Here is a 10,951-nt window from a genome sequence, read left to right on the forward strand (position 1 = left end):
AATTTTTGTTTCAATAATTTCATCTCGAATTTCATGGCACTGGTGATTTTTACTAAAAATAAAATCACTTGTTTGTTGTGTTGCCAAATTACAAAAATTACATAAAAAAGATTGAATTGCTCAACAGACGTACAATATACGTTTTATACCCTACTTCTAACCTATGTAACAAGAACATTGGTGACAGACATTTACTAATCATAACACAAAATCTGTCGTTATCTCTTTACTAATTTTTATAAGATCTTTCAAATGATTTTTATTTTCGATTTTATCGCTTTTGTCCACGGCCCTCAGCATTTGCACTGCACTGCTAAAAGACCTTCGAACAATCACAAAGAAGTCCACTAAAATATGCAATGACATGTTGTATTCATGCTTTAGAATTAATAACACACAATGGCTACAATAAAATGAGTCTACAGGGATATTTATGATTACATTTGCAACTAATAATATGTAATTAAAATATTAACATAACCTTTGGCAAATATAATTTTTTGTTGAAGTTCATTAAAAACTCATAAATCATCATTTATTTTTATTACAAAAATGCACGTGTTCTGATCAAAAGATTGTCAGCTCTTCTTTTATCTCTAAGAATATGTGTACCAAATTTGGTTCCAATCAGTTTGACTCTTCAGTTGCGAATGAGAATACAGACACGCAGACAGACATGATCAAGATTAAACTTAATTTGGATTCCTGGTGATTCAAAACGTGTATTTCCGTCAAAAAAGTGGGGGAGGTCGTTATTGACCCCAATGCAATACTTCCCTTACTAACGGGCGGGGGGTAAAAACAAGTTGTCCGGATGCTGTAGTAGACGGTCACTTAAAACCAAGAGGGCTTTGGTTCGAATCAGAGTTCGGACATGTGGCTAATGTGACTCCCTCCCATAAAGGGTGGTATTTTTCGGTAACTTGTGGGTTCTGATAAGCCCTGGCGTTTTTTTGCGACTGGCATACTTTTGCATACGATTTTACAACCGATATAATTATTTTCTCTTAAAAATCATTAATTGTATATTAGCAAGCTTAGAAAGTGGGAGGTCTGAGACTTGAGAGGGGTGAGTTGTGTTTTACTGGAAACTCTAATCTGTGCTTTGTGCAAGGGCCTTGAGGTGCACAAAATTTTAAATAAAAGTAGTTCCAACTAGAACGTTTGCGCTACAGACAGACGAAAAAGTGGCCTCATTGGATTTTTTTAAAAATTTGAAAAAAATCATTGATATTTACTATCAACCGATATAAGAATGTCTAGACTTTCATTATAATAAAGTAGGTTTGCGCAAGTTTCCCTTTTCAAGTACTAAAAACGCATTTTAACAGAAAACACCGCAAATTAATTTTCATTTGCTCTATCAATTTCTTATGTTCCTTTCGTTTAATTAAGGTGGTCAACCATAAACAGTGAAAGCTAATTTAATGTTACTCGCTTATGGATATGTGGAGGTTTTTGGTCCAGATTGATGTTCCTTAATGATTTATTTTAATATCGTTGCGGCTTAGCAATGGATAAGTTAGACATAGTGCGTTACAGTGGCCATTTTTCCCAAACCATTTCTGCAGATTGCATTTCTTGTATAGTTTCTTATTCACGTTCTGATTTAGCAGCTTGTAGGCGTAGGGTGTGCTGCTTTTAATTTTGGATTAGCATTTACATTTTGTTAACAAAACTTCAGCTAAAATGCTGTATATAGTAGATTTCTATTTTTTATAGTATTTGCTATTTCTCTTAATGACTGTGGCAGATGCGCACTGTGTGTTGCCTACACGCGCACCCAATTCAAAAATTCCTTTTTTTCCGCTTGATCTATTTACATAAATAGCCAGCGACCCGCTCCGGACAATTAACGTAGAAGGGTAGACGTTAAAAATACCAAATAAACTAAAAAAAAATTAATTTAACGAATTTAAATTGCACCGTCTGTTGACCTGGGAAATGTCGAAAGAGTCCCAAGGTTATTTCATTTTTTCTTCCCTCAATTTTTCTGTTACTTAACACTCGAATTGCCGGTAATTTACCAACCCTTGAGAATTCTAATGAGGGGGCAGGTGGTTGCAATTATTCGAGTCAGGTGTTGCGTGTTTATTTGTTAATACAGGAAACCCTTTTTTTCTCGTTTACAAAAAATCGCAACGTCCGTTATTATCTTTTCATCTTTTGGTCGCGACGAATTTTTCGAAAATGAAGGTATCAAGGTCTTTTTTTTTAATACAAAATGCCGATCAGGTAAAAACGCATGTGTATAGGTACGTGATTCAATTAACGAACTTTTTTGCCCTACCCTTTGTTTGTATTTTAATAATCTGCAGAATATACGTTATTGTTTAAGTACGTTAATAAATGGGAATTAGTGCGTGAAATGACGGTGTAGTTCAAGGGGCGTAACTGTTTTAAGTGTTTTTATTTGAGATATATTAAACGCTGCAAAATATAATGAAGCTTTTTTTGTTCTTTTTGACTATGAGCTAAAGGGACAATCTTGATGATCAAGTCGGGAAAAACCTTCAGAGCGTGTCAAGGCATTGTCATCAAAGTTCCATAAATCCTATCAAACAAGTTTATCGCGTCAATTGTTTCTAATTGAGTAGAAAGTTGAGGTAGGTTCAATATTACAGAGTGCAGGAAAATAAGTCGACTTTGATTTTAATTAGCGGTGATGCGTAATATGAATTGATTCTATTAGTCTCTACAAAATCTGATTAATAGTAGGACGTGATTATTAATTAAATAGACTAACACCTGCAAGTGAAGGACACTTCTCTCAGGTACCCACTTTTTGGCAAACCTCTTTCGATTTCAATGGAGGCGGCGTCGATCCATCCATCATTGCACATAAAGCGAAAGAATTTCTTCCAATACTTGCACTTAATTCGCAGGTATCGGCCCTTTATAATAATAAGATCGAAACATCCCTCATCTCGATGTACCGTTACCCATTTTACCAACTTATTGAAAGAAAACGGTAAAAATATCGTATTTCGATATGGCGCGCGGTGTGCGTGTATTCCTTCGAAAAAAAGCCAAGCTTGTACGATCTATTCTACCTCAGCTTAGCAACCCTCTACATACCTACACATATTTCAAGTGTAGCCTATAATTTTCATAACTACAAAAATTTAGATCATAAATTATAATTTGGGACTGGTAACAGTTGCTCTGCACGTATACACTTAAGGCTATTACTTCGTATCATTTTTTAAACTAGCGGTTCTTCGCGCGGCGCTTTTCAGGCGAAATAAATCTACAATTAAGACCTAAAAGTGCGTTTATTATTTACATAAACTTTAGAATTTTTCTGACACGCTTATTCGGAAACGTGAATTATATTCCATTTCTAATAACTGACCATAACCATAAAAAGACGGACCTTGACTAAATTTTATTATTATTTATGACTTAACTTTCTTTCTACTTTAACGTGATTGGATGGTTTATTGCTTTCCTCTTTTTGGCCTAACTGTTTACATGCATTTAGGCCTGCTCTTCTTGATGTCCCCACATTTCATTGTTCTGCTTGTCTGTAGGAGGGACAGAACTGAACATTTCGTCTAAATATGAATTTGAATTTTCATTTGTAGGATTTTATGTTAGTTCAATGCATTTGGAAGTTCCGACGGTGGTCATATTCCGAAAAACTCAAACAAACCATAAGGAAATAGTATTTTCAAAATTAGGAATTGAAGTTTAAGTAATTTTGAATTTCTGAGACCCTGAGACTTTTCGCAACAGTTACTAGCTTTATAATTTCCCCAAGGAAAAATGTCAACATTGCAAAATTCATTTTTGAATTTCGAGCGGTAATATCGGAATTTTGAGAAAATATGCAGGGTGGGCCAATATTGTATTAGTTTATTAACCTCAATTTTTAAAATTCGCCGCTTGGATATGTGGAGAACCCCAGGGGCGGACTGGCACGGGGGGGGGGGGGGGCGATTGCCACCTGGCCTGTAGATCATAATGGCCCGTTGGAAATTTATAAGTATGTGCTGTATTTAGTTTCTTGCACTATTAATAAATTATTAACACGTTTCTCTAATTGGGGTTGATGTTAGGTTGTTAAAAAATTCTGTTTTAATTGAAGTGTTTTACAATGAATTTATCATTTTTTGTCGTAGCATGAAAGTGCTGAAATACAATGATAGGCGACGCACCTCGTGTGGATTGTATATTTTGTTACTTTTAATTATCAGCTGCAATTTAAAAAAAAAACTGTATGGTAATTGATTTTCGAGAAAGGAGTACTTTAAAATGTTTTTGTGGTGCAGGCAGGCAGTGTATAACCTTCCTTTTTTACCAAAATTCGACTACACCAAAATTTCTCGGGAAAACACTTTTTCTTATTAATTTGGGTGCGTAGAATCCAAATCAATTCGTACTTTTTCGATCAGGCTTCTCAATCAAAAGTTATAGACTAGAAACCAATTTCGAAAAAAAATTCAAAGGGCTGTAACTTTTGAACTAGTAGCCCAATCTTGGAACTGTTTGAAATTATGGGTTCTACAGGCCACATTCTATAAGAAAATTTTTTTCCGGGTCGATCTGAGACAATTTTTTTTTCGGGGCTCAAAAAAAGGCAGTGTATAACCTTCCTTTTTTTTACCAAAAATCGACTACACCAAAATTTCTCGGGAAAACACTTTTTCTTATTAATTTTGGTGCGTAGAATCCAAAACAATTTGTACTTTTTCGATCAGACTTCTCAATCTTCGAAAAAAATTCAAAGGGCTGTAACTTTTGAACTAGTAGCCCAATCTTGGAACTGTTTGAAATTATGGACTCTACAGGCCACATTCTATAAGAAATTTTTTCCGGATCGATCTGAAACAATTTTTTTTTCGGGGTTCAAAAAAAGGCAATCTATACCCTTCCTTTTTTACCAAAAATCGATTACACCAAAATTTCTCGGGAAAACACTTTTTCTTATTAATTTGGGTGCGTAGAATCCAAATCAATTCGTACTTTTTCGATCAGACGTCTCAATCATAGGTGACGCACCTCGTGTGGATTGTATATTTTGTTACTTTTAATTATCAGCTGCAATTGAAAAAAAACTGTATGGTAATTTATTTTCGAGAAAGGAGTACTTTAAAATGTTTTTGTGGTGCACCTCAGAGCTAAAAACCCACCCCCCCCCCCCACCCTGGCCCGCAGTTACCCAGTCCGCCCCTGGAGAACCCTATGGCTACAAACCAAAATATTTTCACTTCGATTGGAATCCATATACTTACAGGGTGATTCATATCAAAGTTACATTTTTTTTCATCCCCTGTGTATTGTTGCATATTTGGATTCCTCGGGTAATTTTAGTGTGACGTCACACTTGCTATCTAAAAAGAACGGTTTAACCTCTAATCAATATTATTAATCAGAAATGGGCACTTAATGTTTCGGCAGGTAGGTAGTTCTATCGCCTTCCAACATGAGTTGAAGTATCACCCCAGAAATGTGAAATAGAGTGAAGAATTCATTTTGTAAAAGGATTTACGTGTGCATCATTTTGAACATTTATTATAATAATTATTTTTAGCGCATTTTCTCCAACACATGTTAAATGTGAGTTGTATTTTGAAATTATTTCATAAATTTTGAGGTTAAAAAAATTGTTGACACTCATGATTTTTGAGTCTGACCGCCATCTTGAATTTTTTTAATGGCAACGTGGGTCATCTGATACGTCGTTAGAAAGCACGAAAATTCGCTGCGGGTAGACCTTCCACATCAATCTTAAACATTTTCCATCAATTTACTGAGATGAGATCTTTAATTTCAAGCACGCATTCTACAAATCTTAGAATTTGGAACAAGAGAGTCACCTGGGACCTTGTCAGTTCATTACGCTCACATTTAGGCGGAGTGCTAATCCTTCAATCGTTTATATCTTAATCCGATTCCAAATAAAGAGTTACGGAGATTTAATTATTTTATTGGTCTATTTATAAAGTATGTCATTGATTGAGAGGCCATATTGTTTTGCGGTTTCTTAAATCTCTTAAGAGCCAAATTGGCGAAATTATCCGTCTTCATCTAGGAAAATAAATGGCAGCGCCCCTCTTGCAATAAGTGTTTGAAAAATTCCTTTCATAAATACTGTATCAGGGAATATTCCAAAATATAACGACAATTAAGATAAAAGAGATCTGTCCGTCCGTCCGTGCTGTCAGTTTGAAACTAAATTCTATTTTCGAAGTTTTCTGACACAGTGGGAGCGATACGCAAATTTGTTATTAACATCTGTAACGATATGCAAATATGCTCTTGGGAAACGGTACGAGACGTAGAAAACCAGAAAAAAGTGAAATTTTATTGTAATAAGTTGTATTGTTAGCGATATTTTTTCGAAAACTGAAATTGAGTGTGTGTTCTGCTCCATTTTAATTAATAGTTACCAAATCGTAATAATCATTTGTAATCGCCCTACCCATTCGTCCCGAAGCGCTGCTTGTTCTTCTATAATTGCGGACTAATTTAAATTTTTTTGACATCCGAACCTTGAATAGACATCAAAATAATGGTGCATTTTCCTTAATTTATTTTAAAAATATTTACCTATCCCACGCCTTGAAACGAAAATAATATAATACACTCTTTGTTTATAATTAACACACACGAAAATTTCGTTTCTTGGGTTAAGATGCGAAACCCATTCAACCTGTAAAAAATACAAGGTGATTTTTTCGGAAAAGATTGCCGCTTCGTAATTGCGGATGACGTCAGGACGTACCTAATCAATGCGGCCAATGTTATCGTTTTTGTTGCAAACGCATAAAACGGTTTGAGTCACATTTTTTAATGGTCGCAATACACGGAAATGTACTAAAAATCTCCTATTTTATGTTTGGGAACACAAAGAGTTAATTTTTTAGACTAACGTGGGAGGTGTTGTTCAGCCACCTGGTGTGAATGTTTTCTTCATGGCGAGTGTTTTGAAAACGTATGATATTTTAGGACCGCAATAAGTCTCAGTTCTTAAAATTAATCGTGCGTTAGTTGGAGTTTACAAATAGGAACGAATGTTCGTGGGGAATCTGTTTTGGCATATAAATTTCATGGTGTGCGCCAATGCTTTATGTCATTGGGCATGAACGGACTTCGTTTTGATTCCACAGAAAGTTACACCTAATCCCCGTTTATCTTCAGGCTATAATTATTCCCAGTGCGGTGCTATTTCACTCCCCGTCCCTCTCCCGGTTGAAATTTAAAGTGCTGTAACAAATTCAAGTGTTACGCACCAATTAATTAATTTTGGATGAATTGTAATGGTGCTTCGGATAATTGTGAGCTCTGCCTGGGTAAAATGAGTCACACTGAGTCATTTTGAGGTACGGTATTGTACTTCTTTTTACTCCCTTAGCGTTGTGACTAGGTACTTAATATTATAAGTGATATTGATACATGTTGCCGAAAAGATGAATTTGGTGCTGGAATTTTTTCTTCGCTTAGTTTCCAAAAATAGGGAGGATTTGCTGTGAAAATTTCAGGAAAATCTGTTCACAACTCGGAAAGGATCCAAATATGCTTCAATTTGACCTTTTGGTTGGAAGAAAGGGGGCTGATTGAAGCAAATTTTCGTGTGGCGGCCATATTCTCGGTGTTCAAAACTGTGTTTACTTTTTGTTTATTCAGCTGTTTGCATTTCATCTGTTGCTTTAACCTTTAATTAGCTGTAGACGGCCATGTTTTGGGTGGACAAACAGGGGCGGACTGGGTACTTAAGGGCCAGGTGTACGAATTGATTTGGATTCTACGCACCCAAATTAATAAGAAAAAGTGTTTTCCCGAGAAATTTTGGTGTAGTCGATTTTTGGTAAAAAACGAGGTAAAAAAGGAAGGTTATACACTGCCTTTTTTTGAGCCCCGAAGAAAAAATTGCCTCAGATCGACCCAGAAAAAAAATTTCTTATAGAATGTGGCCTGTAGAATCCATAATTTCAAACAGTTCCAAGATTGGGCTAATAGTTCAAAAGTTACTAGTCAACAGTATGTGTATCCACTAGTTTGTGGTAAAAACATGTTATTGGACATTTTCAAAAAGGAGCTTATTATTTCACTAATTGCCGACTGTTCGTTCGCCTTTTAAGCTCTCGGCAACGGAATTTTGTAGAACTTTCGGGTTTTCAGTATTATATTCCTACTATCGTGCTATTGCTGCATCTCTTAATCTGAAAGCTATTTCTGAAATCCATAATTTATCATTTTCCTGTCTTAGGATTTTCGGAATTAGGTTCGTATTAACGAGTTATTCCTGCATCGGTTATTCAGCAAGCTGAAATCGAAAGAGATGCCTTTATAAATCGATCGATAAATCGGTAACAGAACATCGTATAGCTTCGAGATTACAGCGTTAGGTTCTTGCTATCGAAAGCGAATTTTTGATTTTCAAAAGCTTATAGTTTGTCACTTACCTTGAAAGCTACTGATCTATCACATGAAGTTTACTGATGTCACATCAATTTTATGTGTTTGTTTAAATCTCCACAGCTACTGCGATTGGTTCTAAACACATTACTATAGCTTTAATTTCTAAGGGAATTATAATAAATTAATAAGTAATTGATAACATTGTCTTTAAAAATATTACAGAAAAAGTATCCGTTCTATTTAAAAAAATAAATTTGTTTTCTGATACTTTTTTGTTTTTACATCACTTGCATTTTTAAATATGTAACTTGATCAGAAATTGAAAGTAGAGCATTTTTGCTTCTTACACTTTTTTGCTATGTTCAATAATAAACGAAATGTACGCTTGGACACGTAAAATCAATCACACTGTATACGAGAGTGATGCGTAAATTAAGGTCTCCAATGCTTTTTCGCATAGTAAACATAATTTTATTCCAACCAATTACAGATTCTGAAATCTTTGACTTGTAGCTATTTTTAGCCCATTTTCCAACTCATGTTGGAAGGCGCTATTATGGCCACTTTATCCGTCTATCCGTCAGAGGCCTTAACTACTCCTACAGTTTTCAAGATGTTTAGTTTGTTCTTTTTGCATTCGGTAACTTGTCTTTCTTATTTATAGAGATATTTTTTGAAATTTTAACCAAATATTCTAGTAAAGGCAAGCATATCGCATATGCAAATATCAGATGTGCGCATGCGCAAACTGCGCAATGTAATCTTTCTTATTTATGGAAATATTTTTTTGAAACTTTAACCAAAGATTCTTGTAGTAAAGGCAAACATATCGCATATTTTAAACATCAGGTGTGCGCAGTTTCGTTGTATGTTTATACCATAACTGTTTTCCTTTGCACATGTTTTAACCTAGTCCCCGTCACGTTCAATACACTTTTGGGCTCCGAAAGCTTTCTCATACCCTGTAAGAATTCTGAATCGCCCATGTAAGTCAATTTTCAGAACATGGTGAGCGTTTCTACACCGACTGCACCACTACCCCGGAAGATTCGCCCCCGGAAAATTAGCCTTCGGAAAGTATGCCTACGGAAAAGTTTCCACTCGCTCTGGTAACTGGCGTTGGAAAACTCGAAGATGCCCCAGAATATTTGTCACCTAAAGGATCACCCGCAAAAAATTGCTTTCGTTATACTTTCCTCTAAGGAAACTTGACCGAGATATATTTGATAGTGGCAGTAAACTTACCGGGAGAGGGGATTTCCTAGGGGCGAATATTCCGCAGTCGTCAATTCGAGTTTTCCGGAGGAGTTTATCGCACACGGTATTTTGATTTGCGCTTTTTATTTCTTTTTATAGGGAGAGACAGCTGTCACATGTTTAGAGAAAATTGCTGCGCCCTTTTGTCAACAGCACGTACTCGTCTTTTGCTTTGCGCTCTTTTTTCCCCTCTTACTAAGGAGCACACGTATGCACAGCTTCCGCTGTTCGTTTCGGGTTTATTAGAAGGGCCCACTGTCTTTTTCTATGCGCGACCACTACTTTTAATAGCAAAGAAGAGCCTTTAAATTCAGTAAACCTTTATTGACGAGCGACAAAACGCCAGTTTCTTGATTTTGAACTGTCTGTCCGTCCGTCTGTTTATATGATAACTTACGAACGGATTCGAATTTTCCAATTCTGTTTTCAGTAGTAGGTAGACAATGGTCAAGGGACTAACTGATTAAATTTTGGTCATTTGGATTTTCTGCCCGTCCGTCTGTGTACATAATAACTCGCGAACGGTCTCGAATATTCCAATTCTGATCAAATTTTGGTCAATACTCGTCAACCGGAAGTGACCTTTTCTCTTGTCTATACCCTTGCAGTTTATTTAAAAATATTCTTCGGGAATGAACACGTTCATAAGAAATAAAATTATAGAAGAAAGTTACTCCTGTAAAATTGTTCTGCGCATAAATAATAAACCGTATTTGGTCATGCTGACATGAGGACTTGAGTATAATCGCTCAAAAATAATAAAGTGCGTGTAAAGCAGATCTAGAAAAGCGGCAGTGCGGTATGACCCTACGGGTCATTGGGATTTGACCCATTTTCAATAGGACATGTGGCATATAGGTCAACTGTGCAAAGTTTGAAACGAATTGCTTTGCTCTGCAGCTTTATAATGTGTGTAGTTGTAAAGAACTTGACCGGGGGAATTTAATCGCAAAAAATATCCATAAGCATAGCTAAACTAAAGTTGAATAAAAATCTTAAGTATCTACCCTTATTTGGATTTGGAGCATCCATTTTCCAATCAATTTAACACGATAGGTTTCATTCCATTCCATAAAAATGGTCACGCTACAATAATAGTCCTTTTTCAACCCTTTTACGAATAAAAGGTGGACGAAACCTCATGATGCTTCCAGTTCTTGAGGGCTTTATACATTTTAAGTATTTTAATAGCAACAGTATTAAATTCGGCGAGCTTTAGGGTTACATTTCCTTATTTCGATATTTACAGGGTGAACGCAAGAAACCGGCCGTGTTTGTTCAGTTGCTTCCATTTAACCATTTTTTTGCTCATATTCTTTCAAGCACT

At 35.7% G+C, this 10,951-nt stretch overlaps 1 long non-coding RNA gene across 1 annotated transcript; it reads right to left on the minus strand.

Moving 5' to 3' along the window:
- Positions 1-5,942: 5,942 nt before the first annotated feature.
- Positions 5,943-6,930, minus strand: LOC116177367. Its single transcript, XR_004146658.1, has 3 exons — positions 6,731-6,930; positions 6,556-6,658; positions 5,943-6,497 (listed from the first exon to the last, which is right to left on the minus strand). It is a non-coding gene; the product is annotated as an uncharacterized LOC116177367 (long non-coding RNA).
- Positions 6,931-10,951: the final 4,021 nt, after the last annotated feature.

The sequence above is a fragment of the Photinus pyralis genome, unplaced genomic scaffold, assembly GCF_008802855.1.
Source record: "Photinus pyralis isolate 1611_PpyrPB1 unplaced genomic scaffold, Ppyr1.3 Ppyr1.4_LG7, whole genome shotgun sequence".
Lineage (NCBI taxonomy): Eukaryota > Metazoa > Arthropoda > Insecta > Coleoptera > Lampyridae > Photinus > Photinus pyralis.